General features: G+C 49.7%; 1 protein-coding gene across 9 annotated transcripts in view; it reads left to right on the top strand.

The window, feature by feature from the left end:
* Nucleotides 1-27,594, top strand: part of PDZD2 (PDZ domain containing 2) — a 405,849-nt gene that overhangs the window by 169,760 nt on the left and 208,495 nt on the right. For 2 of the 9 annotated variants that reach the window (XM_051853845.2, XM_070056615.1), the window contains exon 1: nucleotides 15,416-16,556. The exons of 5 other annotated variants lie outside the window; for them this stretch is intronic. The gene's annotated coding sequence lies outside the window, so the exon portion shown is untranslated. Of the gene's footprint in view, nucleotides 1-15,415; nucleotides 16,557-27,594 lie in introns of those variants that run through there. 2 more of the 9 variants (XM_070056618.1, XM_070056621.1) reach the window with 2 other exon arrangements.

The following is a 27,594-nucleotide window of genomic DNA, read 5'->3' on the forward strand; positions in this document are numbered from 1 at the left end:
CCCAGTTACAGACAAGAAGGCCCAGGCTGACAAAGGAGAGCCGGTATCCAAACCCGGGCTTCCTGGCTCCCAGGCCACAGCCCTTCCCACTGGGCCTTTACCTCCCTGTCCCCAGCACAGCCCATCGATATGGGGCAAGTCAGGGAGACAGATAAAGGTCATGAGCAGGAAGCCACACCTCCCTGGCTCTGTGTTACCATACCCACCCACCTGTCAATCAGATGATCTCTTCCCCAGGAAGTACTTCCCCTTACCTGGGACTTGGGGGCTGTACCATGTAAACGCTTGCATTTTCCAAGCTCCTAAGAAGCTGGGTAAAGTGGAAGCTCACTCTCTCTCTTCTTGTGGACCCACGGTGAACAGGGTATGAAAATCCCTCTTGGCCAGCGCCACGGCTCACTTGGCTAATCCTCCGCCTGCGGCGCTGGCATCCCGGGTTCTAGTCCTGGTCGGGGCGCCGGATTTTGTCCTGGTTGCTCCTCTTCCAGGCCAGCTCTCTGCTGTGGCCCGGGAGTGCAGTGGAGGATGGCCCAAGTGCTTGGGCCCTGCACCCCATGGGAGACCAGGAGAAGTACCTGGCTCCTGGCTTCGGATCGGCGCAGCGCGCCGGCTGCAACGCACCGGCCATAGCGGCCACTTGGGGGTGAACCAACAGCAAAGGAAGACCTTTCTCTCTGTCTCTCTCTCTCTCACTGTCTAACTCTGCCTTTTAAAAAAAAGAAAGAAAGAAAGAAAATCCCTCTTTACCTTTCCTGGCCCACTCTCCCTAAGTAAAGCCCACACGAGCATGTGTATTTTCCTCACTTTCTAAACAAACATTGTCACACTGCACGTCGTGTTTGTGCCTGTACTTAGAATTTTTTCTCTAAGACAAAGGCAAGGGTCTGGAATAGAAATTTCGGCCCAACCTAGCCCACATCATAGTCTCTCATCGACACTGCACGCTTCCTGAGGCTCTGGTAGAAGTCTGAAGCGGCTTCCTGGCCAGTGTCCCACGGCTTCGCGCTGGAGCAACAGTGATCTGTCAGGCAGGCGAGTCAACCGGACCAGAAGGCACAGAACTGAGATCCTTGCATCCTTGTCGCTGGATTTGCATTACCTGTGGGGTGCCTGTGACCTGTTTCATTCCTTGCTCGTAGGATGAAATGATCGCCAGATGGAAGTGATGATGCTGTTAATAACATCCTGGAAGAGAAGAAGTGTAAAGAAGCCTTTCATCCCTAATTACTTTTATTGCTAATGACTAAGTGACTAACAGCAGTGAAACTACTTAAGCTTTTTACCGCCATGGGCGTTTTTAATGATGTTTTTCATGACTCTGGTAATTAAATGTGTGTCCACTGCTTTACCCCCTGTATGTGAACAACTTTCTATCCTTTATGCATAAAAAAATGTACTTATTGGAGGCTGGCATAGGGGCACAGCAGGTTGAGCTGCTGTCTACAATGCCAGCATCACACTTTGACACTGGCTGCCCACTTCCTATGGAGCTCCTTGCTGATGTGACTGGGATAGCAGCAGAAGATGGCCAGAGTGCTTGGGCTCTTGTACCCACATGGGAGACCAGGAGGAAGTTTCTAGTTCCTGGCTTCAGCCTGGCCCAGCCCTGGGCCATCTGGGGAGTGAATCAACAAATGGAAGATATTTTTCTCTCTTTGTGGCGCTGCCTTTCAAATAAATAAAGTAAATTTTAAAAAATAAAAATAAAATAAAATAAAATAAATCAGGGTGGGAGGGAGAGAGAGAGAGAGATCATTCATCTGCTGGTCTACTCCCCAAATGCCCATAATAACCAGGTTTGGGCCGGGCCAAAGCCAGGAGCCAAGAACTCCAACAGGGTCTCCCACATAGGTGGCAGGAGCCCAAGCACTTAGGCCGTCTTCTTCAGGTTTCTCAGGTGCATTAGCAGGAAGTAGAAGCAGAGTAGCCAGGACTCAAACCAGCACCTGGATATGAGAAGCTGGGTTGCAAGAGGCACCTTAATCCTCTGAACCACAATGCCAGCCTCTTTATATTTTTAAAAAATATTTATTTATTTATTTTATTTGATAGAGAAATCTTCCATCTGCTGGTTCAGTCTCCAGTGTTCACAATGGCCAGGGCTGGCCAGGCTGAAGTCAGGAACCAGGAACTCCCATGTATGTGTCTCCCATGTGCGAGGCAGGAACGTGAATACTTGGGCCATCCTCTACTGTCTCCCAGGCACATTAGCAGAAAACTAGATCAGAAGCACTCTGATATGGGATGTGGGTACTCAAGTAGCGGCCCAGTGTTTTGCCTAACAACACCTGCTCCAAACAGCTTTCTCTTGGTCTCTGTGGTGTCCCCCACCCCCACCCCAGCCCATCCAGGTCTCCATCAGATCTTGCTTGGTTCCCTGTAAGTCTCATCTACAACATTCTCAATTGTGATTGTAGGTAAATTGGAAAGTAATTGCAAGATTATAGTTCTCTCCCAAAGCCTTTTCCCCCGACACACATTTGTAAATGTATAAAACTTTTCTTTTAAAGGTGAAGTTACAAAGAGAGAGAGAGAGAGAGAGAGAGAGAGAGAGAGAGAGAGGTTTTCCATTCACTGGTTCACTCCCCATATGGCTGCAACAACCATGGCTAGGCCAGGTCAAAGCCAGAAGCCAGGAGCTGTATCCAGGTCTCCACATGGGTGCATGTGCTGCTTTCCCAGGCACATTAGCAAGGAGCTGAATCAGAAGTGGAGCAGTCAGGACTCAAACTGGTGGCCTTATGGGATGCCAGTGCTGCAGGCCTCGGGATGATGTTAGATGGCCCCTTTGTGAACAATGTTGCTTTGAAGGGTTGTGGCCTTTCCTGGGACCCGGAAAGGAAGGCAGGTTTTTTCGTTTGCAAGAAAATTGCCCGTGGATTTGTCAGGTCCTTTGCTTTTCCGCCTAGGAGCTTCTCCAGCCAGTGGCGAGCAATAGTGGGTCAGATCAGGACTGAGGGTGGAGTCCTGCAAGTGCTCTTTGGAACAGATTTCCCACGGCCCGAGAGCATGGAGTAATTAGGAAGAGGAATCTGATCCTTGAAGTCAATTTGGGAGAACTGGGGAACTGTGTGCTATGCATTCAGTGTCTCCTTCATGTGGCTCATTGACTTGTTGAGAGAAGACAGTTTCATAAATCATCATGCGAGAGCAAGTCAAGGTGAAGCACTCAATTGAATGGTAATTGCTTGGGAAGGAAAAAGGGTCAAAGTGGTTGAACTTAATGATGCAAGAAGAGTGATCATGGGAAGAGAATCATAAATGAGGTGAGAAAGGTGAGGCAATGGTGGGGGACTTCAAGCCAGCTGTAGGGACAATGATTCAAGCCCTATTCTTCTAAGGAGATGTCTTTGGGTTGAGAAATAGAGACCACAAAGCATATTTCCAAGGGCCTGAAGTTTTAATCATGTGCCTGTGTTTTGGTTTCTGTGTAATTGTTGGCCCTTAATGAATGTAGAATTTTAAGTTTTCTTTATTTCAAAGGCAGAGTGACAAAGAGGGAAGAGAGGTGGAGAGAGAGAGAGACAGAGATAGGAGACAGAGATCTTTCATCTGCTGGTTCACTTCCCAATCACAGGTGTGCCCACAATAGCCTGGGCTGGGCCAGGACAAAGCCAGGAGCCAGGAACTCCATCCAGATCTCCCATGTGGGTGGTAGTGACCCGAATGCTTGGGCCATCACCTGCTGCCTCCTGCAGTGCAAGAAGCTGGATCAGAAGCAGAGGTGGGGCTCAATCCCGGGCACTCCAATTCAGGACACAGATGTCCTGAGTGACGGCTTAACCCGCTACACCAGAACACCCTTGCATGTAGAATTTTTATAAAAACCTGATAGCAAGTACAAATCACAGTTGTCAGATTTAGCAGATAAAGAATTCCATGTGAAACTGAGGACATACTTAGAGTAAAAAATTATTCATTTTTCATCTGTAATTCAAATTTAACTGGCTCCCTTGTATTTAATCTGGCAGTGTTAGCATAAACCAATGGAGCTCATCAATTGCTGCCTAGATGGTTTGCAGGGGAAAGGTACAGCCTTTGGGGTTGAGCTCCACCTGTCAGTCTATAAAAAGCCCTTTTCAAACAATGCTCACCATCATAAAGCCAATGGGGCTAGGTGTGGGCCAGACCAAGAGGGCAATAGTTGCAGTCGATTTTCTGCTTCTAAGTTTGTGCTTCCCAATGCCCAGTTTTCAGTGGCAGGTCAAAGCCAAAGAGCTCCATGGGAAGGAACAAGTTTTTTGGACAAGGGGAGGATGCAGCAGGAGCTTGAGTACAGGCAAGGGAGGTCGAGACAAGAGTGCGAATCTATGAGGCCTCTAGGGAGAAAACCTCAAATGGTGTGCAATGGATAGGAACACATACAGTGGGGCTAAGGCTAGTCAAAGTTTGTGAGTGCCTCTTGCAGATGGGGTGGGGCTGTTTTATATTTAAATACATTATGAAATGGACCTAGGAGATCAGACAGGAGGGAGGTGCTGCTCCCCACAGGTGAGGCCATCACTGGGAAGCTCGGGATGGTGATCGAGGGAGCTCTTCATGCAAAGCCTGTATGAAATCTTGAGTGCCTGGAGCGGTAGAATGGAGAGGGCTTTCTTCGGAGCAAAGGGCAGTGTAAGACACTAAGGGGGCCGGCGCCGCGGCTCAATAGGCTAATCCTCCTTTTGCGGTGCCGGCACACCGGGTTCTAATCCCGGTCGGGGTGCCAGATTCTGTCCCAGTTGCCCCTCTTCCAGGCCAGCTCTCTGCTGTGGCCAGGGAGTGCAGTGGAGGATGGCCCAAGTGCTTGGGCCCTGCACCCACATGGGAGACCAGGAGAAGCACCTGGCTTCTGCCTTCAGATCAGCGCGGTGCACCGGCCGCAACACGCCAGCCGTAGCGGCCACTTGGGGGGGGTAAACCAACGGCAAAGGAAGACCTTTCTCTGTCTCTCTCTCACTGTCCACTCTGTCTGTCCAAAAAAAAAAAAAAAAAAGACAAGACACTAAGAGGGCCACGAAGGCTCAAATCACAGTGTGGGCTTGCTACAGAGGGACGCAGAAGTGGCTCTGCGCCTTGGAGGAACTAAATGAAGAAGCAGTTGGTAATCGGTGAGCAGAGGTTTTTGCAGGCTGCAATGGCCAAAAGATGTGGAAGGGGTGAGCGTGGGGTGGGGTAGAGGCTTGGTGATGAGGAAACCTTTTTTGTGCATAAGGAATTCTGTTGTTCAGCACGCACCAGCCACCCCTTTCCCGGAGGCTTCATCACCTGTGGTCCCTGAGGCTCCAGAGCTCGTAGATTCCAAGTTCCGTCCTCAGGGGATTGAGGGCACAGTTGGAAGGACACAGCCAGCAAACATGGCCAGGCTGAAGTTTTATGCACCACCCCATGGCAGTGCCTGCCCACAGCGACTCATCTAGGCTGGGCACCATGCTTTCTTGCCTGGATTCATATGACAGCTTCCTCACCCCACTCTGCCTCTGTCCAGCTGGCCTTCTGCCATATACACTCCTTGAAGCCAGTGCACTCTCTCTAACACAGAAGTCTGTCACGCTGCTCCTCTGCTCAAGCCATTCAAGGATGGAGCCCAAACCGCTCCCTCACAAACCCAGCTTCAGCTGCTGGTCAGCTTTCCTTGGTCCTTGCCATGGCCCCAGTGTGCCATCAGTATCTCCTGAGCACCTAACTTGGTAATCCACATTCTAAGATCAATTCCTGTGCCTGACTTGCCTTTTTCAGGGTGCAGGAAGAGACTTGCTCAGGTTATCTTAGGTGATTGGGGTTTATCAGAGGATCTGTGAAATGCACAGGCAGCCATTTTAGCAACTACCAGGGCTCCCACGGGGTGGGGGTTTACCAGGAAGGTCAGCTTGGGCTGGGGCAGGGGAAGAGGGGGAGCAGGGTGCAGAGCGGATTTTTGGGCCGAGTGCTGAAGATGAATGACCGATTGCCAAGAGACCACGGTGGGGAAGGGGATGTTGCAGACTACATAAGCCAACTGACTGCTCATGTTCTCAGGCTGTCAAGTTATTTGGCTCAGCATCAGTAGCCTTTGTTGACCAGATGGTAGGTGACCTTGAAAGCAAGCCCTTGACTCCCGCTCTCCATAGAGTGGGTGTTAGCAAGAAGGCACAGGAATGATCCTACACACTGCTTTCAGCAGTCACCAACATCTCCTGCCGGCGCTTCAGTCAGTCCCATCCCAGCAGGTTCACCCTGAACATGTGGGCTCTGGAGGAAGAGTCACCTGACTTTATCATCAGGCCCTGGTCAGAACCCTCCGCTAACTGGGCCCATCTCCATAGCTGGCGCTAGCACTCAGAAGTGTTGGAGCTGACCCACTGCCCCAATTCTTACAGCCCAGGAGGCAAAGACAGAGGTTCCTGTGTAACCTCGCTAACCAATTTATCTTGAAGACACTCTCATTCTTCAGATGAAAAAAAAAACCTCTAGATCCCATTGTGGTTCCTTGAGAACCTTCTGCTGCAGATGTAGACAGTGCCACTGCCAAGTGTTCACTGCAGCTGTGGAGCATAAACTGATAAATGTGAACTCACTATCTCGAGTGTAGGTTACGGTTGACATCATACATAATACTTCATAATACTTCAAACACTATGAAGAATGGGTAGGGACACTCCAGGCAAGGTGATAGGCATCGGCAAGCCTCGGGAGTCAACTCACAGGAAACCTTTTCTCAGCTGGTGTGAGTTAAGCCCACGTGAGTAGGTCTCTGAGAACTTAAATGTCAGGGGGTCTTTCACATTAAGATCCATTTAAGTGACCTGATGACTTTCTTCCCCTGTACAATAGGAATAAAAGTGGTTTCTGTCATATGGATTTTGGAGAAGTAAAAAGAATACACAGAAGAGCTTAGCATGATGCCTGGGACATGGTCAATGTCCAGTAAACAGTAATCATGGTTCTCTGTTAATATCAGGGCAGTAACAATTTCTCCAGGCCTAGCACTGTACCTGGTTCATCCTAGGCACTTAATACGTAGTAACAGCAATGAATGCATTTGGGAGTTCTCTGATTTCTACTCATTTATTCAACTGATATTCACTGGGCACTGTCCAAGGGACAGAGTCCTAAGCTCTGGGAATAACACAGTAAACAAGGCCACATGCCTTTCCCCTTATTTTTTTTTTTTAATTTTTATTTTTTGACAGGCAGAGTGGACAGTGAGAGAGAGAGAGAGACAGAGAGAAAGGTCTTCCTTTGCCGTTGGTTCACCCTCCAATGGTTGCCGCGGCCAGTGCGCTGTGGCCGGCGCACCACGCTGATCCGAAGGCAGGAGCCAGGTACTTATCCTGGTCTCCCATGGGGTGCAGGGCCCAAGGACTTGGGTCATCCTCCACTGCACTCCCTGGCCACAGCAGAGAGCTGGCCTGGAAGAGAGGCAACTGGGACAGAATCCGGTGCCCCGACCGGGACTAGAACCCGGTGTGCCAGCGCCGCAAGGTGGAGGATTAGCCTAGTGAGCCGCGGCGCTGGCCGCCTTTCCCCTTAAGAACTTACAGTCTACAAGGGCAAGCCGACAAGTGAAGGGGCAGTGGGTGGATTTGGGGGCACCAAGGAGGGCCCTGAGTATGTTTTTTTTTTTTTTTTTAAGATATTTATTTATTTGAAAGGCAGAACTAGAGAGAGGCAGAGACAGAGAGAGAGAGGTCTTCCATCTGCTGGTTCACTCTCCAGATGCCACAATGGCCAGAGCTGAGCTGATCTGAAGCCAGGAGCCAGGAGCTTCTTCCAGGTCTCCTACTTGGGTGCAGGGGCCCAAGGACTTGGGCCATCTTCTACTGTTTCCCCAGGCCATACCAGAGAGTTGGATTGGAAGTAGAGTAGCCAGGACTCGAACTGGCAACCACATGGGATGCCGGCACCACAGGTGGCGGCTTTACCTGCTACACCACAGTGCCTGGCATCTCCTGAGTATGTTTTAGGGGAGGGTAGGAGTGGGTCCCTGGAGCCGGTGATGTCTGAGTCTGGAGAGAGCCAGTGAGTCAGGAGGACAAGCTAGCTTCCATGCATGCAGAGGCTGCCTGAGGTTAGAAAGAGCTTACCTGGGTCTGCACAGCTCAGAGCAGAACCTCTCCCACAGCTGATTAACAATGGCCAGAGATGACACTTAAGTGTCCGACGCTCAGCGATGCATCTACACAACAGTCACTCATGTTTCCTGACTGCAAAAGCCAGAAGAGGCAGAGACACTGCCACCAAGCCTGCAGCACATGAGATGGAAAGAATTATCTTGTATGTGCCCCCACACTCCCTTTCCTCCAGTCTCTCTCTGGTCTTCTGGTTTGTGTTAATGTGATTTATGCTTTATCTAGTGATGTAGGCTTTTATTCTTGAGCTTCCGTTTCTAAGAACCACTGTTACTGAACCTGTTGAAGGCCACAAGGAACGGCCGCATATCTTGCTTGCATTGTGTTGTTCAGCCAGCAGTGTTCACTGGGGCTTGTGGGTGGTGGACAGGGAATGAGAGATCAAACACATCCTTCCATGCTCTTCTGCCCTCTGACTGCTGTTCTTTGGAGTGCAGCTTAGAATCAGCCGAGGGAGCACTCACAGCATAACTGCAAGTTGCAGGGGGAACCATCCATAGGAACCGCCCTTTGTCTCAGAGCTGCAGCTCTCCCACAGAGCCAACTGTGGTGCAGCTACCAGCATCACATGGGGTTGATTTCAGAATTCCCTTCACTGGGCATGGGTCTGACGATGGTTTCACTGACTCCCACCAAACCCTGCATGAGAAAACCAAACTCTTGGCTCGGGTGTTAGCAGCAAAATATCTCCACACACCATTGGACATGCTGGGAACAGTTCTTGACATGTTGGGAACAGTCACTCCATTTATGCAGACATTCACCAGCAAGGACTTCCGGGATCTCCGTAAGCACAGTACTGTCGGAAACAAGGAAAGGGAAGCGGATGGGAACTTATCTCGTGAACGGATTTTGAATAGCTTCTAGAAGGGGCTGTCAACCTCAGCACTGTTTACATTAGGGTCCAGACAGTCCTCTGTTGAGGGGGCTGACCTGTGCTTGGCAGCATGTTTAGCAGCATCCCAGACCTCTATGTCTGTAAGCACCCCCTCCCCGCAGTCTCCAGACATTGCCAAATGTCCCTGGTGGGGTGCAGAATAGCACCTGGTTGGGAATCACTGGTTCACAATATCAGGCATCATCCTAGACACTTCATATACTTGCCTCCGTTAATCTCCCGTCTTCGGAAGGCCCTTAGGGAGGATGGCTTGTCTATGAGAGTAGGAAATGTTAAAAGACTTACACCGAGTCCTGAGGGTAACAGTTGTGGGATCTGGACTTTAATCCTAGGTCTTTCTTATTTCACTGCCTCTCCAGGCTGCCATACAACACACAGCTCTAGCCCCAGGGAACCGGTTGCAGCTGGTTAGGGAGGTATGATGTGAGCCAAGTAAGTGACAGAGTGTTCATTGGAGAATCTGTGATGTGAGTGTTCCAGAGAGAGGTAACAGCAGCCTCAGGAGGTCAGGGAGTAAGTCCTGCCAAGATCAAAACGCTCCTCCATATTTGTAGGTAGACACATGGACTTGACAACAGCAGTGAGTTTCAGCTGAGGAGGCAGGAGATAGGAGATAGCAGTGGGTAGCAGTTAAGAGAAAACACTGGCTCCAAAGTGACACTGTTTGAATTCTAGCTTCTCCACTTGCTAGTTTTGTCACTATGAGCTAATCTTGTGCTCAGTTTCATTGGCTGTTAAATGGGTTGGTAATAATAGTACATACTCAGCACAGGCATTTAGCCTACTGGTTAAGATGCCCATACTCCATATCTGTGTGCCTGGGTTTGATGCCCAACTCTGGCTCCTGAGTCCAACTTTTTGCTAATACAGATCCTGGGAGGCAGCAGTAATGGCTCAAGTAATTGGATTCCTGCCACCCATGTATGAGACCTGGATTGAGTTCCTGGCTCCTGGCTTCAGCCCTATCCATTCTCAACCACCGCAGGAATTTGGGTAGTGAATCAGCATATGAGATCTCTGTTGACTGTCTGTCTGTCTGCTTCACAAATAAAATAAATTCAAAACATAAAAAAAAAAAAACAGTATGGGGCCAGTGTTGTGGCAAAGTGGGTTAACCTATTGTCTGCAACACCAACATCCCATGTCAACACACTGGTTCAAGTCCCACTTGCCTGCTTCTGATCCAGCTCCATGTTAATGCTCCTGGCAAAGCAGTAGAAGATGACCTGAGTGCTGGGGCCCCTGCCACCCATGCGGGAGACCCAGATGGAATTCCTGGTTCTTGCCTTCAGCCTGTCCCAGCCCTGGCTGTTGCGACCATTTGGGGAGTGAACCAGCGGATGAAAGATCTCTTTCTCTGTCTCTCCTTCTCTATCACTCTGCCTTTAAATAAATAAATACATCTTTTTAAAAAGAGTACATACTCTAAGATTGAAATAATGATTTAAAGAGTGAGCATGTTTAGGGCTTAGGATAGGACTTGGTATCCAGCAAGTGCTCAATAGATGCTATTTAATATTTGAATCTGTTGGACTTCATGCAGAATTCCCCTTCTTGAATTCATAGCAAGATCACAAATTATTGTCTTTTGATTGGAAACCGCTAGAGACTGGTTCAAGAACTGTTCCCAGCATATCCAGTAGTTCAACTCCTCTGTGGGGGCTTCAGGTTTGAAGCAGGGATGCCATGTTCTAAAAAAAAGATTCAAAGGGGACAAGAAGCAGCATGGGCATTGGTTGAGATGCTTGCTCCTCCACCCATTCAATCAACATTTACTGAATACCTTTTTAATTCTGGACATCATGTTCCTATTAACTACATCTGGAACACCAATACATCACCAGTCTGCCCGTGTGTCAGCTCAAAGTTTATTGGATAGGATTGTCATTGTTTAGTTTCAGGACAATTCAAAGTTATTTTTGTGGATTGTGCCAAAATCCCGAGGTTTCCTCTCGTGCTTAGCTGCATGTCACTACTGAGCCTTGTATTTATGGAGGTCTGATGGCCTGGATGTGGTTGGGAATCTTCCCCTGGGAATTTCCGCTTTCTTCCTCTCTTCAGCTTTTTATAGCTACATAAGGTTTAGATCTGTTAGCAAACACTTGTAAAACTGTGCCCCTCTCTGTTTATAGATCCAGGATAAATTGTTCTAATGGGAAAATATCTGTCCTTTGGAGTAACTTGGATCTGGCTTTTGATTTTGTTTGTGTGTGGCTCCTCTGTCTTTCTAAAAATCATTTTGATGCCTGCCTCACCCATGAATCATCTCTTGTTGATAAACAACAGCTCTCAATAAACCTCATCAAAAATCTTGTCTTGGTCTAAAAGTAGTTGACACTGGGAAAATATGTGACGGTCCCTGTGCTTTCTCATGGATGCTAAGTTAAAGGAAGCAGTGAAGTTTTAAGACTTTGATGGGGCATCTGACAAGAGCCCTGTAGAAATGACAGCCCACAGCCTTGGTGCCAGTGTACTGGAGACCTCACTGCAGTCCAGTTTGCCTGAGGACATCACAGTTACTAGCATCCGTACTCATTCATTCTGCAGTCACCCAAGACCTACGATATGCAGGGGCAGGCAACAGATGAAAATGAAATTTTTCTAATTAATAAAATAGAGGTGACCCCAGACTGGATTCGTGAGCCTCGTGGGCGAGAGCAATGCACCCTCTGACCATAAGGTGAGCTCAGTCCTTCCTCTCCTCTGTTATGCCGGGCTAAGATGATTTCATTCCAGGTGACGTAAACCTGTGGAAGGCTGTGTTTTGAATCAGTTTGGGCCAACAAGCATAACTGCTTCTTTTTGCAATGTTTCTTCCCTCCCGATACCTATAAATACTTAATGATGGGAGGCAGTGCTGTAATGATTAAGCAAGTCCCTTTGAGTCAGACCAAATGAGTTTGAACTGGGGCTTCAACATGTACTAGCTGTGTAACTTAACCTGCTCCTGACTCAGTAGTTTCCTTGTGTTGGAGTAACACTAATAATTATTCCCACTTAATAAGTCTACTGCAAAATAAATAAATAAAAATTAATAAATGAAATCAATTATCTACACAAAGTACTTAGAACAGGGCCCAGCAAAATTATAGTATGAGCTTAATAACTCATAGATATTATTGTCATTATCATCAGTTAATATTTGTGTGGCTCCTAAACAAAAAACAATGCTTCCTATATATGGAAACATTATAGGGGCAAGAGTTTGACAGAGTGGGTTAAGTTGCCTCTTGGGACACCTGCATCCCACATCAGTGAGTGCCTGGTTAGCATCTTGGCTCCTCTACTTTCAGTCCAGCTTCCTGCTCATGCGCTCCCTGGGGTACAGTCAATGGTGGCTCAAGTACTTGAGTCCCTGCCACCCACATGATCAACTTGGATGGAATTCAGGCTCTTGGCTTTGACCTGACCTAGCCCTTGCTGCTGCAAGCATCTGGGGAGTGAACCAGTGAATGGAAGATCTCTTTCTCCACCCCCCCCCCCCCGCCATTACACATACTCTGTCTCTCAAATAAAAGTAAATTTTTAAAAAATTTAGAAAACCTTATATGCATATATGCAAATAGAAACAAATTTATGAAATACACCTACCACCTATTCAATATCTGAAGTAGGACATATACTCAGAGACACCCATCCCAGTAAAGAAGACAAAGGCCCATGTTTTCTGGGAGTGTTACACTCCCTTAACACCTGGTGTGTGTGTTAGAGAATATGTAGGCTCGGGATCTGTGCTCCCACATTGGATGGAGTAACTGAGGAATACTGTAGCTTTCAGGGGGGAATGAAAGGAGTTCTCTAGCCAAGGCCCTCACTCAGGATGGAGTCTGATGGATGGAGATTGCACAGGGATGTCAAATAGGACCCTTCCAGTGTCATCCTCAGCTGCCATTAGGATTAAGCGAGTCTTTTCGACGTCTGAGCAGAAGTGCAGTGTTGTATTTTCAGTCTCTTACCTCTGCTGTCCTTGTCAAGAGGAAGAGCAGCTGGCCAGTGTCCTCTTTATAATACCCTTTCAAATAGGAGAAGACAGTTACGTTTGCCTTCAGGCACTTTTTCATTCCAGACTAAACAACTCCAGATCCTTTAACCTCCCCTCAAAGGTTCTATTTTCTGTCTCTTTAATCATTCAGGTTCTCCTCTGGAATCCATCTAGTGTCTCCACTTCTTCCTTAGAAGAAGGGGCTTCCGACTGGACATGCCGCCTAGCAAGAGTCAGGCTGTCGCCAAATTCTTTACTATGGGGTGGGGAGAGAGCACTTCCCTTCTACGTCACACTCCCGCCAATGTGAGTGCAGCCAGCACAGGCTGCCCACCCCTTATCCGGGCAACACGCACTCTGCTCCTGAAGGACCGCACTGCAATGACGCTCAGCTCTTTGTCAGTTTTTCTTGAAGTCCCACTTGTGCCTGTCCTGTGGATCACCCCAAAGATACTACTCTCTAATCAGCCATTGTGCTAACCTCTCAAATGTTTTTAATCCCTTATCAATGTACTGGAGCTACTTTGGACTCTCCTAACATATCAGCAGTTCCCATTCAAATCAATGTTAATTGTAGACTCTGGGTGTGGGTAGAGCCATTTCAAGGATAATTTAAAGCAGAACCAGGGTAAAGTCGTGGACCACATTTTAAGCACCCTTTGTTTACAGAGCTGTTGATCTCTTTTCCAGTCAGCAGTGAGGCTGGGTGGGGGAGAGGAGGACCAGATCCTATCTTTCTGGCTTGCTGATGAGAATGGCATATGTGTTCCAAAGCTTTCCTGACATGAAGATATTATACAGATGTGGTCAAACTGTTAACTCCCAGTACACACACACCCTAAACCAAGATTAGGTAACAGACAGGGGGAGAGCAGAATAAGTATTTGCATTATTCTTAGAACCATAGATTTACTTTAAACGGTGTTGATTTACACATCATAAATTACATCCTACATTGAAGGACTCAAAAAAAGCGAGTGGAGAAGGCACCAAGAAAGGAAGAAATAGAAGACTTTTGAAATTATTTAAAAATTATTCAAATTGAACCTAATTGCTCTAAAACTTACCTGATTGTGAAATGCTACACAAATGGACGCAGTGAATCCACTGAGAATATCCGTCCGTGGCAGAGGAGCTGGACAAAGGTATGGGCAGGCATTCATGGAGGCCCAGCACTGTCTCTTAGAGAGTTCCAGCACACTGGGCTTGATCTCAGCTCTTCGGCCTGATTTGCTTCCCCCAAGGAATTCTAGTGTTTTCAGGACTGGCTTGCAAATCTGGTTCTTACCAGACACATGTGATGTTCTTTTCATGGGGTGTTGTCGGTTATCCTGTCCACACCTCTTTGAGAAAACTGTATCCTGGAGTTCTGTTTCCTTGCAGTATGAGGGTACTTTTAAAAACTCACGGAAAACAGAACTGAAAGTTAACTTTGGTGCAAAAATATTTTTGAAATCCATGCATATACCCAAGGAGTCTTTAAAAAGTTCATGGAAAATATGTAATATGAAAAACTGTGCATTGTCAGGGCTGGTATTGTGGCGAAGCCGGTTAAGCCACTGCCTACAATGCCAGCATCCCATATCAGAACATTGGTTCAAGTCCCTGCTGTTCCACTTCCAATCCAGCTCCCTGCTAATGTGCCTGGGAAAGCAGTGGAAGACTGCCAAAATATCTGGACCTCTGGCACCCATGTGGGAGACCTGCATGGAGTTCCAGGCTCCTGCCTTTGGCCTGGTGCAGCCCCTACCATTGCAGCCATTTGGGAAGTGAACCAGCGAACTTAAGATCTCTGTCTCTCCCTTTTTCTCTAACACCCTACCTTTCCAATAAACAAATACTTGTTTTAAAAAAAGAAAGAAAAATAAAAGAAAAACTAGGCATGGATTTAAAAATGCCCAATGAACTTATCTTTAACTCTATTTTGCGTGAAGCTTGGATGGTGCTTCCTTGCATTAGAGGAGAGTTCAGCCTGGCCCTGCTGCCTGCTTCCAGGTGTGCTGTTGTGCCGACCTGAATGAAACACCTGGGGGGAATTCCAGGCCTGGTAATTAAGCGGATTACTTACCTGTGCTCTTGGACTGCTTCTGGGAGTGGGCAGATTTCCAGCCCGGGCTTGACACTGTCAGCTCCTCCTAGGTTCTAATTACCCATTCCAGTAGCAGTCATGGTACTGGGAATTGAAGCCCTCTCCGGCCACCTCCATTATACTTAATTGCTTCAAATTCCACCAGATCCATCTGTGGCAAAACTCATTCACTTTTAGGGGCTGCGGGAGCGCCAGGCAAAGAACGAAGGCTTGGAGACCTAGGGGTGGTGTGGGGAGGGCCCAGCCTGTGTGTGCAGGTCCCAGGAGAGCGCACGGGGCTTGAGTTTGCTCCTGCTGAGACTGAGGGTCAGCCTGCTGAGACTGAGGGTCAGCCTGGGGAGCGTGCCATGCCTCTCGCTCGCCCCTCCCTGTGGAAACCAGGTGAAAATGTGTTTGCAGCACAAATTCCTTTAATGGTTTGAGGTTTGGCACGGCCATGCCTTTACTTTTCAACAAGTGTTAGCAGGAGTGGGAACTCGGAGCAAATACAAATGAAGGTTTGAGAGGCAGTAGAAGTCGGGGTCGGCTCTCCCCCTCCCCGCCGCCCCTCTCTCCCGCCTGAAGAAAAGCAAACACTCCTTTCCTGTCTTGTTTGTGCTCCCATTAATTTAAGGCAGGAAGCCCTCAGTGGGTGTGATGTAAACAGTCGGCCTCGTGGGTCCCGCTTCCTCATCAGCGTGCAGCTGTGGAGAGGGCTGTGCCGCCGGGGCCTCTCGGGGAGGCCTGGGCTGCCTGAACCCCACAGAAGGTGGGAGGAGCAGGGGAGCTGCAGAGGTATAAAGGAAATGCTTGCGTGCTGCAGTCACCGGCCATTGTAATTCGGGGGGGGGGGGGCGGGGGTAAAGGAGAGACTTCGAGAAAGTTCCCCGACATGCTGTCTTGTAGAGTGGTAGGCATTTTAGCCAGGGACACCCCCCCCCCCGCCCCTTCCCTAAGCACCCACGCTGCCCTAGAAGCCGGGTGGTTCTGCATTGAGGTGGGGCTTCTTGCCGGGGCTCCAGGGTGGGCTTTGGGGATGAGGTGGGGCCCCTTCGCCTTCGCACCTGCCCCCGGGAGCCTTTGATGGATAAGCCCCCAGCTCCCTGGGCGGTTCCCCGGTGCCTGCGGAAGGGAGTGCCCGGGAGGGGTTCTGGAATCCGCCGAGCTCTGACAAGGGCGCAAGGGAGGGACGAGCCGCCCCGGGTTGCATTTCAGTCGCGCCCTGACCTCCGCGGCCGGCCCGGGCCAGGCGGGAGGAGGGGTCCTCCCGCGGCCATGCAGCCCGTGGAGCCGAGCGGCCAAGAAGTCCCTCAGGAGCCAGAGCCCACAGCGGTTCGGCTCGCAGCGCCCGCCCGGGACAGCCCGGGGGCCGGCCGGCCGGCAGGTGATTAGGCTAATAACCGGCCCCAGGGCGCATTAAGTCCAGCCGGAGCCGCTTACTCGCAGGCCAGCTGCTCCGGACCGGGACTCCGCGGAGGACGAGAGAAGGGTCGACGCGCGGCGGCTTCGGAAGGCGAGGTAGGGGCGCGGCCAGGGGTGCAGTGCACGTGGGACCCGAGCCGCAGCCGGGCAGGAACGCAGCCGCGGCCCTCGCTTTTCTCGCGGCTCGCGCGCGGGCGCATTTCGGTCGTGACTCGCGGGGCCTCTGCGCGTTTAGAGATGTTTGTGTTGCTTGGCGGGAGGAAAGTGTCTGTGAACCGGTTTGTCAGCCCCTGGGCGGCAGGATGTGTGATGGGTAGGGGCAGGTCCTGCCTAGGGTACTGGGCCTGCTGCAGGTGCTGATGCTGCTGCTGCTCCAGGAGGGATCGGCCCGGCCCTTGCCACAGTGTCCTGGCCCCTAGCCCCTGGCTCCGGCTGGCAGGGGACCAAGTCCAGGGCAAAGCAAATCTGCCTTCTCAACCAGCAGGAGCTGTTTGGGATCAACATGAGGTCTCTTTGGGGAACAGATTTTTGTCCCAAACTACTAAACTGCCTGCTTGGACGACAGCGCCGGCGCTGATTCACACGCCGTGTGGATTGTACTATCCACAAATCAAAGATTTCAAGGATGAAGGGTGTTTGGAAGGAGAGTGGCATTTTCTATCAGGCAGCTAGCTTCCTCACTAAGTAGTCAGTCAATCAACTCGAGGAGTGAAATGAAGTGAACCCGGGCTCCCGGCTCGGAGGGGAAGAGGGAGTAACGGCTGCTGTCAGCCTGGAGACCATTTCTGGGAGAAGAGATTCTGAGAACGTAAACAGTAAAGGCTTTTCATGAAAGTAGGTCAGGCTGAGTTTGATACGAAGGGAAAGGCATACGCCCAGTAAATAAGAGAATGCACAGAATGGAGCCCATTCACACTTGGCACTCTTACACTGCTTTGCAACTAGAACTCCACCTGCAGATGCATTGGAAAGTAAAGGTGTGAGGGGCTCTTCCTACCCCAGAGGCTGATCTGACCATCAAGTGCTTGCTTGTGCACACTGCGTGGCTGTAGCCCTAGGGGCAGCTATCTGGACAAGGTGGGCAGCAGGGGCTTTGGGGAAGGAGGCCTGTGTCTGGTTTTAATGAACAGCAGTCTCAGAGTGGACTCCAAACACAGAAATAGGACCAGGATGGAGACGGGGAAGTGACTGGGGAAACTCATGTGGACTCAGGAGTTGGGCTTGCTCTGGGACTTCCAGCCTGGCACTCTGTGAGCCTGCATTACTGGGTGCAGTGGTGGCGAAGATGCCCATATGCCACTCTTCCAGGGAGAGAGAGGGTGTGGCAGGAGCAGCGAGGTTACCTGACGTTGCTGTTCCATTTGCATTCTCACTTCCATAAACCCCCAACCCTATATCTGGCACCTGGAAGCACTGATGTCTGGAAGCTCCAGGCAGGGCACACTCAGGACCCCATCACAGCCTGTCTCCCTGGACGTCAAGGTCTCCTGTCATCTTCGCTGCCCCGTTGCCTGCCTTGCCTTCCTCATCAGGTTCTCTGTTCCCCAGAGGGTGGCCACTTGCCTCTGCTCTCCCCTCCAGAGAACAGGCTCTCTTGACTCTTGCCTGGGTTCTCATTCTGGATTCCCACTCCAAGCTGGAGCTTCTCTTCTCCCCCTTATCAAAAATGCACATTTACACACCGTAGAAGGCTAGTAGCAGCAGCTACTCCCTGCATGTCTCCTGTGCTTTCAGCTCAAGGTCTTGCCTTCTGGGCGGCAGGTGCGATCTGCCCACCTGGCTCATCCTCATGAGCTCTGCGTCTGGCCTCACCCTGACCTGTGCCAGAGGCAGCCACTGTGGTGGGACCCCCTGCAATCTCCGTGGGGTTCATTTTGCCTCTCTGTCCTGTAGCATCCCCTGTTTTCCACGCCCTGCATTTTTTCCTTTCTTTCTGTTCTCTTCCCGGTAAAACACCTCTGCCAGGAGTTCTTTCGAGGCCTACCTGGGAAGTGAAGTTTTGTGAGGCCTTCCAGTGTTGGCCGATGGGTGGGACGGGTTTGGGATCAGGGCAGCACCACTCTCGCAGGTCCCAGTGTTGCTGTTCACATGTCTGATGCTTTGATTCTGTGTCCCCCTCTCAGACAGCCTTTAGGGTCCCCTCCTTGTCCTCCTAATATTGCTTCTATAATGAAACTTGATTATAATACTTGGATACCTTGTTGTGAGTCTTTCATCCATTTTACCGGCTACTAATGGACTTTCTCAGTCTTGGAACTGCCCTTCAGTTCTGCGTAGTTTTTCGGAGATTTCAAACCAGCAGGTGTTTTGCAGAGTGGTTAACAAGTGCATGTCCCACGGCAGAACGCCTGAGTTTGACTTCTGCCTTGCATGCTGCTCTAGCCTCCTGCTAATGCACCTGGGCGGCAGCAGGTGTTGAAGTAATTGTGTCTCTACCACCGCATAGGAGACTTGGATTGAGTTCCTGGCTCCCACCTGTGGCCTGTTCACACCGTTTGGGGTGTGAACCAGGAGCTCGCTTGCTTGCTCTGTCTTCTTTTCTGAATCACCTAATACTTGGAAAGGAAGCCCAGATGAAGTGAACCTCTAATTTTCTTTTTCTTTTATTTGTCTTTTCTTTAAAAAAATTCTACCTCCTAGGAAAGTTCCACGTTGTATCTTCCTACCTTTATAAATTCAGTTTTTAAATTGATTCAAATAACTAGTTCCCAAGAGCTCCTCGAAAATCCAAGGTTTTCTTATGACCTCCTGGTATTGTTTAAGGATTGAAAAGCTTCTCACCTCCCCTGGGGTCTCAACCACAGGTGCTTTGAAGCATTGCTCTGCTTCCTACATTGTTTTTCTTTCCTCTGACTTCCTCTAGTTTTGTTTCTGAATCCCTTCTGTTTTAAGGGTTCTCCTAGAATGTCTGATCCTCCCCTGGTCACTGAGAAGTTCACTGGATGATGTGCGAAGGTGGAGCTTACACCCAGTAATAGTCCTCCCACCACCAAGGAGATGTAGAACAAGAAGGTCTCAGATGCCTGGCACACAGTAAACCTTCCCTATACCGAGTGGTGCGTGATCTGCGATGGACCAGGTAGCAGTGCCAACTTAAAGTTTCCCAGATGACTCATGTGTAACAGCCAGCTTGGATGACCTCTGCCGTAGCGTCGCTTGCTGGTGGGGTCTCTGGAGGACTCCACCTGTTAGTGGGCAGGCCCTCCTTCTGGAGGGAACTGACCCGGTGAAGGGGAATTGTTGGCTGGGGCGTTCTGTAGGATATCAAGGGGAAGACGACCAGGAGTCTCTCCGTTTGGTCTAGAGACAGCTCTTTCTTTTTTTTTTTTTTTTTTAATAAAGATTTATTTTATTCACTTGAAAGGCAGAGTGTCAGGGAGAGGGAAGGGGAGAGAGAAAGGGAGAAAGGGAAAGGACTCTTCCATTTGGTTCACTCCCCAAGTGGCTAAAATGTAGAGGCTGGGCCAGGCTGAAGCCAGGAGCCCAGGACTCCATTTGGTCTCCCATGTGGGTGGCAAGGGATCGAGCACTTGGGCCATCTTCTGCTTTCTCAGGTGCTTTAGCAAGGAGCTGGATCAGAAGCAGAGCCTCCAGGACTCTGATACGGGGCATTGTGATATGGATTGCTGGAAGTTGCGAGTGGTGACTTAACACACTGGCCTGCGATGCTGGCCCATGAGGCATTCTCTTCCTCCCTGTTTGAAAGCAGTATCCCTCCTGTCAGCTCCTTCTACAAAGTCGCTGTGATTGAACAGCGTGAATGGGTTGCAGAATGCAGGCCCTAACTTGGGATCTCAGACTGAGAGAGGTGCTGCAGGGTCTGACTGCTTCAGGACCAGACCCTCTGCCAGGGCCCCTGTGCTGGGGAGCACGTGGGTGTCCTGGAGCCCCAGGGGCCTGAGTCCCAGCCTGCTTCCAGACTTTCCACACTAGCCTGCGAGGTTTCAGCTTTCTCCTATCTGTGCCCACTCAGTTTGTCTGCTTTCTGCCCCCCCCCCCTTGTGCTGCGATCTTCATTTCTCTTGTTCTCTTTGAGTTTAGTGCCTCTCTGCACCCATGCTTTTTAAAATTTCCTTATTCTTGCTGTAGTCCATGGTGTTGACTGGCAAGTGAGTCTCCCTGCCTGAGGTCCCAGCTTGTCCCTGAACCCTCCTCTCAGTTCCTCTGCATTTACCCCTTAGCACTGCAGGTGCTCACGTGGGACAGACATGCAAATAGACCACATTGTACTGTCACTGCAGCAGCGATAACTTAACATGGCCCAGGCAGCACATAGATGGTAACTGGGCACTCTGGGTGTATATATTTTTAAGTTTCAAATATTTATATTTATTTGAAAGGAAGGGAGGGAGAGGGGAGAGAAGGGGAAGGAAAGAGAGAAAGAAAATAGAACTCTCATCTGCTGGTTCACTCCCCAAGTGCCCACAATCCCCAGGACTGGGGCAGTCTGCAGTCAGGAGCACGGAACACCATGGGGGTCTCCCATGTGGGTGGCAGGGACCATACTCTGCTGCCTCTGAGGGTATGCATTAGCAGGAAGCTGGAGTTGGGACTTGAGCTGGGACTTGAACCCAGGTGCCCCAGCAGGGAATGCAGCACACCAAGTGGCGTCAAATTCTGGTCCCAGTTATTAGATGTCCTCATGGGCATGTTACAGTCTTCAGTCATTGTCATGCTCTTGTGACATGCAAAACGTTGGGCAAAGGACATTTCTTTTTTTTCCCCCCAAAATATTTGAAAGAGTTAGAGAGCGAAAGACACAGAGAAATTTGCAATCCACTGGTTCATTCCCCAGATGGCTACAATGACCAGGGCTGAACCAGGCCAAAGCAAGGAGCTTTATCTGGATCTTCCACGTGGGTAGTAGGGACCCATGCACTTGGAGCCAGCTTCTGCTGCTTTTTCTAGGCCATTAACGAGGAACTGGATCAGAAGTGAAGCAGCAAGGACTCAAACTGGTGCCCATATGGGGTGCAGGCATCACAGTTGGTGGTTCTATCTGCTGTGCCACAATGCTGGCTCCAAGAGGGACTTTTGAATGTCACTGCTGTTCTGGGTAACTGTGTAACACTTGACTTCTTTGAGTTAGATTGATTTCCTTCTTGGTCCTTGACAGCAGCCCAGTGGATGGCGGACCATCATGAGGACTCGGAAGTGTTCTGAGCTGAGTAGCCTGCTCCAGCCACAGTACCACCCTTCCACACCCCAGAGATGAGAGTAGGGAAGAGTGTGTGATCCCAGCACGGGCAAGGGGCCATGAAGGGAACGTCTGCGGTGGTGCTTTTAGGGAAGGTTTGCTCATTACTAAGAAAAAGATGCAAAATAGTCCTATATAGACATGTTTAACAAAAGCGGCATTCACTTTTGGCCCTCTCAGTACAGGTTAAGTATTCTACTGCATCCTAACTGTTGGAGATTGTGGGGAGCAACCCGGACTGGACTGAGTTACTGGAATTAAGACTTATTCTATGCATCTGCTCTCCCACAATATGGCGCTGAGAAGGGAGAGACGGCTTCTGCACAGCTGCCTCCAGTTCAACCAATAGGCAGCAGGACCTGCTCCTGATTGGAGGAGAGCAGCGTACTCGGCATGTGGGCAGCCGAGTTAGGATTGGCGGAGGAGGACTATAAAGGAGGAGAGAGACGGCATGCACCAGGAACATCTAGGGGGAACATCTAAGGGGAACACCTGTGCAGCCCCCGAGAGAGCCGGCCGGCGGTGTGCCGCTCCCCCCGCGGAAGTGGGGAATGTGGCAGGGGGAACCACCCTTCCACGGAGGTGGAAGGGTCGGTAGCCAACCCGGGAAGAACCAGCAGCAAACCTGGGGAGGGCCGAGCAGACGAAAGAACAGCGCAGGGTCCTGTGTCATTCCTCCACGAAGAGGGGGAGCGACAGAGATGTAGCGACTGATTTGAGGGCATAATATGAAAGGAATAAGATGTTTCCCCCAACTGCTATTTCGTTGATAAATAATACTCATTCATGGCTATCATGACTTCAGCTGAAACTAGTTAAATAGTATTCAAATCCATGGCTTTAGCTTAGCAAGCATTCCTTTGATCCCAGTGTTACAAGGTGTGGTGGGGAAGGTGGAGAGGGGGGAGAGAGAAAGGGGACGATTGGCAGTGCATGCTGAATTAGAGTTGGGACAGTGGCTCCTATTAGTCATCATCCAGAATAGGATGCTGTTTGAGAAAATATGTCCTGGGGTTGGCATTGTGGCATAAGTCACTGTCTGCAAAACCAGCATCCCATTTAGGCACCAGTTGAATCCCAGCTGCTCTACTTCTCATCCAGCTCCCTGCTAATATGCCTGGGAGGGGCTGGTGCTGTGGTGTACTGGGCTGAGCTTCCACCTGCAGTGCTGGCATCCCGTATGGGCGCCAATTCAAGACCTGGCTGCTCCTTTTTTTTTTTTTTTTTTTTTTTTTTTTTTGACAGGCAGAGTGGACAGTGAGAGAGAGAGACAGACAGAAAGGTCTTCCTTTGCCGTTGGTTCACCCTCCAGTGGCCCCCGCGGCCAGGGCGCTGCGGCTGGTGCACCGCGCTGATCCGATGGCAGGAGCCAGGTACTCATCCTGGTCTCCCATGTGGGTGCAGGGCCCAAGCACCTGGGCCATCCTCCACTGCACTCCCTGGCCACAGCAGAGAGCTGGCCTGGAAGAGGGGCAACCGGGACAGAATCCGGCGCCCCGACCGGGACTAGAACCCTGTGTGCCGGCGCCGCAAGGCGGAGGATTAGCCTAATGAGCTGCGGCACCAGCCCTGTTCCACTTTCGATCCAGCCCTTTGCTATGGCCTGGGAAAGCAGTGGAAGATGGCCCAAGTGCTTGGACCTCTACACCTGCATGAGAGACCTGGAGGTAGCCCCTGGTTCCTGGCTTCGGATCAGCCCAGCTCCAGTCATTGCAGCCATTTGGGGAGTGAACCAGACCTTTCTCTCTGTCTTTTCCTCTGTCTGTAACTCTACCTCTCAAATAAATCTTAAAGCTTCCTTAGCACAAAACTGTGCTGTGAAAAGCGTCTTGTCTCAAGCCCTAGGACGAAGAGCGCACACACAAGAGGGAACAGGTGACACCGTCCCAAGGAAGCCAGGCTCCATCCCCACCCTTCCTGTCGTGTGAGATGATTAATTCCTCCCAGCCTAAGCCAATTTAAGTCCACATTTGGTACCACTCGCTTCCAGACTGACACAGGTGGGAATTTATTGCTGCCTCTCCTCATCTCCATCGAGAGTTAAGGCAGACCCTGGGCTCAGAGTCGAGCTGCCTGATTGCTCATTTGATTCTCATTTTGGTTTCAAATAGATTCCCCTCCACTGGGCCTGTTTTTTTTTTGGGCAGATGAAAGTAATTTTATTCTCTCTTCCCAACTTCAAAGGAAGCAATAACCACTGAGGCTTTGGGAGGGGGAATGGGCGTTTCTAGCTCTGGAGATTGCTAGCTGGTCCCAGGGAGAGAGCACCTTGGGCTGTCATCAGATGATGGGGCAGAGAGCAGAGCTCCTGACCGCAGCCTGGGACTCAGCCCTGCGATGGCGGCAGCTGGCAAGTCTGCCTGCGTGGTTGCAGTGGTCCCCTCGGTCCTTCCAACCTCTGTCGTGGTGCATCCTGCCGTTGGGAAGTTTTGAAGATGAAATAAACTCCGGAAGTGCTCAGGGGTGTTAGGAAGAATACAGGAGAGAGTAGACTCCGTTCCTGCGTGTTGGGGCTGCCTCAGGTGGCGATGCTGCACTCTGTGTTCATGAACGGGAGGCCTGCCTGAGCGGTTCCATTCCTGATCTAATGCTAGCCTGGAGGGAGGTCCTTGATTCCACTTAGCGTTGTACAATCGTTTTCCTCTTTGTGTCTCTTATTAAACCGGGCTGAGATTTATTGAGCAGTTGACTACCTGCCAGGCACTGTTGTAAACGTCATATCTCTGAGCTTATCTCATCGTCACAGGGAGCCTGTGAAGAAGATATTATCATCCCTGTTTCTTTTTTTAAGATTCATTTAGAGGCCGGCGCTGTGGTGCGGTGGGTTAACGCCCTGGCCTTAAGTGCCGGCATCCCATATGGGCACCGGTTTAAGTCCCAGCTGCTCAACTTCTGATCCAGCTCTCTGCTGTGACCTGGGAAAGCAGTAGAAGATGGCTCAAGTGCTTGGGCCCCTGCACCCACATGGGAGACCTGGAAGAAGCTCCAGGCTCCTGGCTTCGGATCAGTGCAGCTCTGGCCAATACGGACAATTGGGGAATGAACCATCAGATGGAAGACCTCTCTCTCTGCCTCTCCGCCTTTCCTCTCTCTGTGTAACTCTTTCAAATAAAATAAATAAATCTTAAAATTCATTTATTTGAAAGAGAGAAGGGGAGAAAGAGACACCTTGCATCTGCTGGTTCACTCCCCAAATGACTGCAGTGGCCTGGACTAGGCCAGGCTAAAGCCAAGTGCCAACAGCATCATCTGGGCCTCCCACATGGGAGGCAGGGGTGTGCGCATTTGGACCACCTTCCTTTGCTTACCCAGGTGCATTAGCAGGGAGTGGGATTGGAATTGGGCAGCCGGGATTTGAACCTGCACTCATATGGAATGCTAGCATTATAGGTGGCAGCTTAAACTGCTGCCAGGTTCCACATCTTCCCCCCTCCTTTTTTTTTATTTATTTATTTTTTTTTTAGGTTTATTTATTTGAAAGTGTTATAGAGAGGCAGAAGAAGGGAGGGAGGAAGGGAGACAGAGGGGGAGACAAAGAGAGATGGTGGGGGGAGAGGGAGAGAGATTGTCCATCTGCTAGTTCACTCTCCAAATGGATGCAATGGCTGAAGCTGAGCCGATCCAAAGCCAGAATCCAGGGGCTTCCAGGTCTCCCACGCAGGTGCAGGGACCCAAGGACGTGGGCCATCTTCCACTGCTTTCCTAGGCCATAGCAGAGAGCTGGATTGGAAGTGGAGCAGCCAGGTCTCGAATTGGTGCCCACGTGGGATACCAGCACCACAGGTGGAGGCTTAGCCCACTACACCACAGTTCCAACCCAATCTTCCCTGTTTTTTAAGGGACTTCTCTGGAGCACTAGGTGCTTAGGGAAGTTGTTCAAAGTTGATGATGGAGCTGACCTTCAAATGTTGGTGGCCTGGCTCCAAAGCCCATTCTGTAGCCTGTGACCTGTATGCTTCACACTGTATAATTCACCATTATATCCTGAACACCCTTACATCATTCGTGTTTACAAAAAGGACTCACGCATTATTGTGACTGGATAAGCATAAGGATTTTTTGTTATTATAGGCCCATTTATTTCAATGGCAACACATTTCCCTATAGAGTCAAAGAATCATAATTTCTGCAACTGTTTGACCAGAATTGGATATTTAAGTAGCCTGGGTCAGAATATCTGAGACCGTCCCGAGAAATCTCAGACGTGCAGTCGCTAACCAGAGGACTTGTGTAAGTCCTGCTCCTCTCCCAGCCCCCATCTTCAACAGAGATCTTCATCTTCATCCGGGTTCCAGATTCCCATCGCCATCGGTAGGAAGCACTCTGCACAAAACAGATGGCAATTTGGAGGCACTAATAGTTTTGGAACGTTTTCCAAGGATCCCTGTTAAAGGTTAAGCGTTGGTTGGCAGGAGATCGCTGTAGGAAATGCAGATCCCTGAATGCCAAGTGCTGTTTTCCAGGTGGTTTCTCGAAGCATGCCTTATAGTACGGTTCTGAATCGCGAGATAACGTATCTGACTCTGTCATTCATTATTTGAGACTTTTGGCTGACCTCTAAGATTTCTTTTTTGAATCTCCAGCTGATAGAAAATATAAATGGAAAAGTGCATAGGTGTGCAAACTCTGGAATTTGTTTTATCTTTGGCAATCGAGGGGCTTATGGAGATAGAAGATTAAAGATGTTAGGAGACAATTTTGTCTGGTTAGTGGGCTCTCTCAATTTCACTTTTTAGGACATCTGTAAACAAATGCATGGTGCCTTAAACATTCTTTAGAAATTGTTTACACTTAAAGAGTTCCTGTTCTTATAAATTAAATGTAAACATCAAGGTCTTCTAGATTATGCCTATGGGAAAGCCCTTTTGTAGAACAAGTAATCTTTAAAGTCAAAGATCTATGCAGCATCTTTGAAAAGTCTGGAAAATATACTTGAGGAAAAAACTCTGCATGGGTTTCAAAAGCTTTTTTATACCAAAATAAACATATTTCAATTCCATTTTTAAAAAAACTTCATTATTTACTTGAAAGGCAGAGTTACAGTGAGAGAGAGATCTTTCATCTGCTAGTTCACTCTCCAAATGGCCACAATAGCCGAGGTTGGGCCAGGCGGAGGCCAGGAGCCTGGGACTCCATCGGGGTCTCCTACAAGGGTGGTAGGGGTACAAGCACTTGAGTCATCTTCTGCTGGTTTTCCAGGAGCATTAGCAGGGAGCTGTGCTGGAAGTAGAGCAGCCAGGACCCTAAGAGGCACTTACATGGGATGCTGACATTGCAGATGGTGGCTTAACCCATTGTACCACAACACCAGCCCATCAATCCTATTTTTACATGATCTTTTTTTAGTACGATTTTATTTGCCCAGATTCCCTCCCAAATGTCTGTGCATGGATGTGTGTAGTTTGTAGTTTTATGTGTGTGTGCATTCTCATTCCTTCTACTCCCCAGTGCCTTCTTTGTACCTGCAGCCTCCCTGGCCTTCTGTTTCAGGTCTAACCAATGGGAGGCATTGGCAAGGGATCAGAAGGCAGAGGGAGTGAGACCTGCACTATTTACCCTTCCACCGTCCCCCCAGCCTTGCTAAGGCTCAATAGCTGGTTTCTTCTGAGCTCTTGAAGGGCAGCTCATTTCGGTGGCTCCAGCTCCCACATCATCTGGTAATGCTGTTACCCTCTCCACCCGAAGGCAGGTTTCCCCAGTGTGGCTAGCACTGGGCACTGCACCCTGTCTGACGCCTGTCTGTACCGTGTAAAACTCTGCTGATAAACCCTCACAAGCATGCCTTTGTTTTCTGCTGGACCTGGCTGAACCCCATCTATGGCCATCTCTCATTCATATACAACTTTTTTTTTTTGAAAAAATTTATTTGAAATGCAGCATGACAAAGATTTTCTATCCAGTGGTTCACTGTACAGATGGCTACAACACACATCTGGC

This window comes from Oryctolagus cuniculus, chromosome 14 (genome assembly GCF_964237555.1).
Source record: "Oryctolagus cuniculus chromosome 14, mOryCun1.1, whole genome shotgun sequence".
Lineage (NCBI taxonomy): Eukaryota > Metazoa > Chordata > Mammalia > Lagomorpha > Leporidae > Oryctolagus > Oryctolagus cuniculus.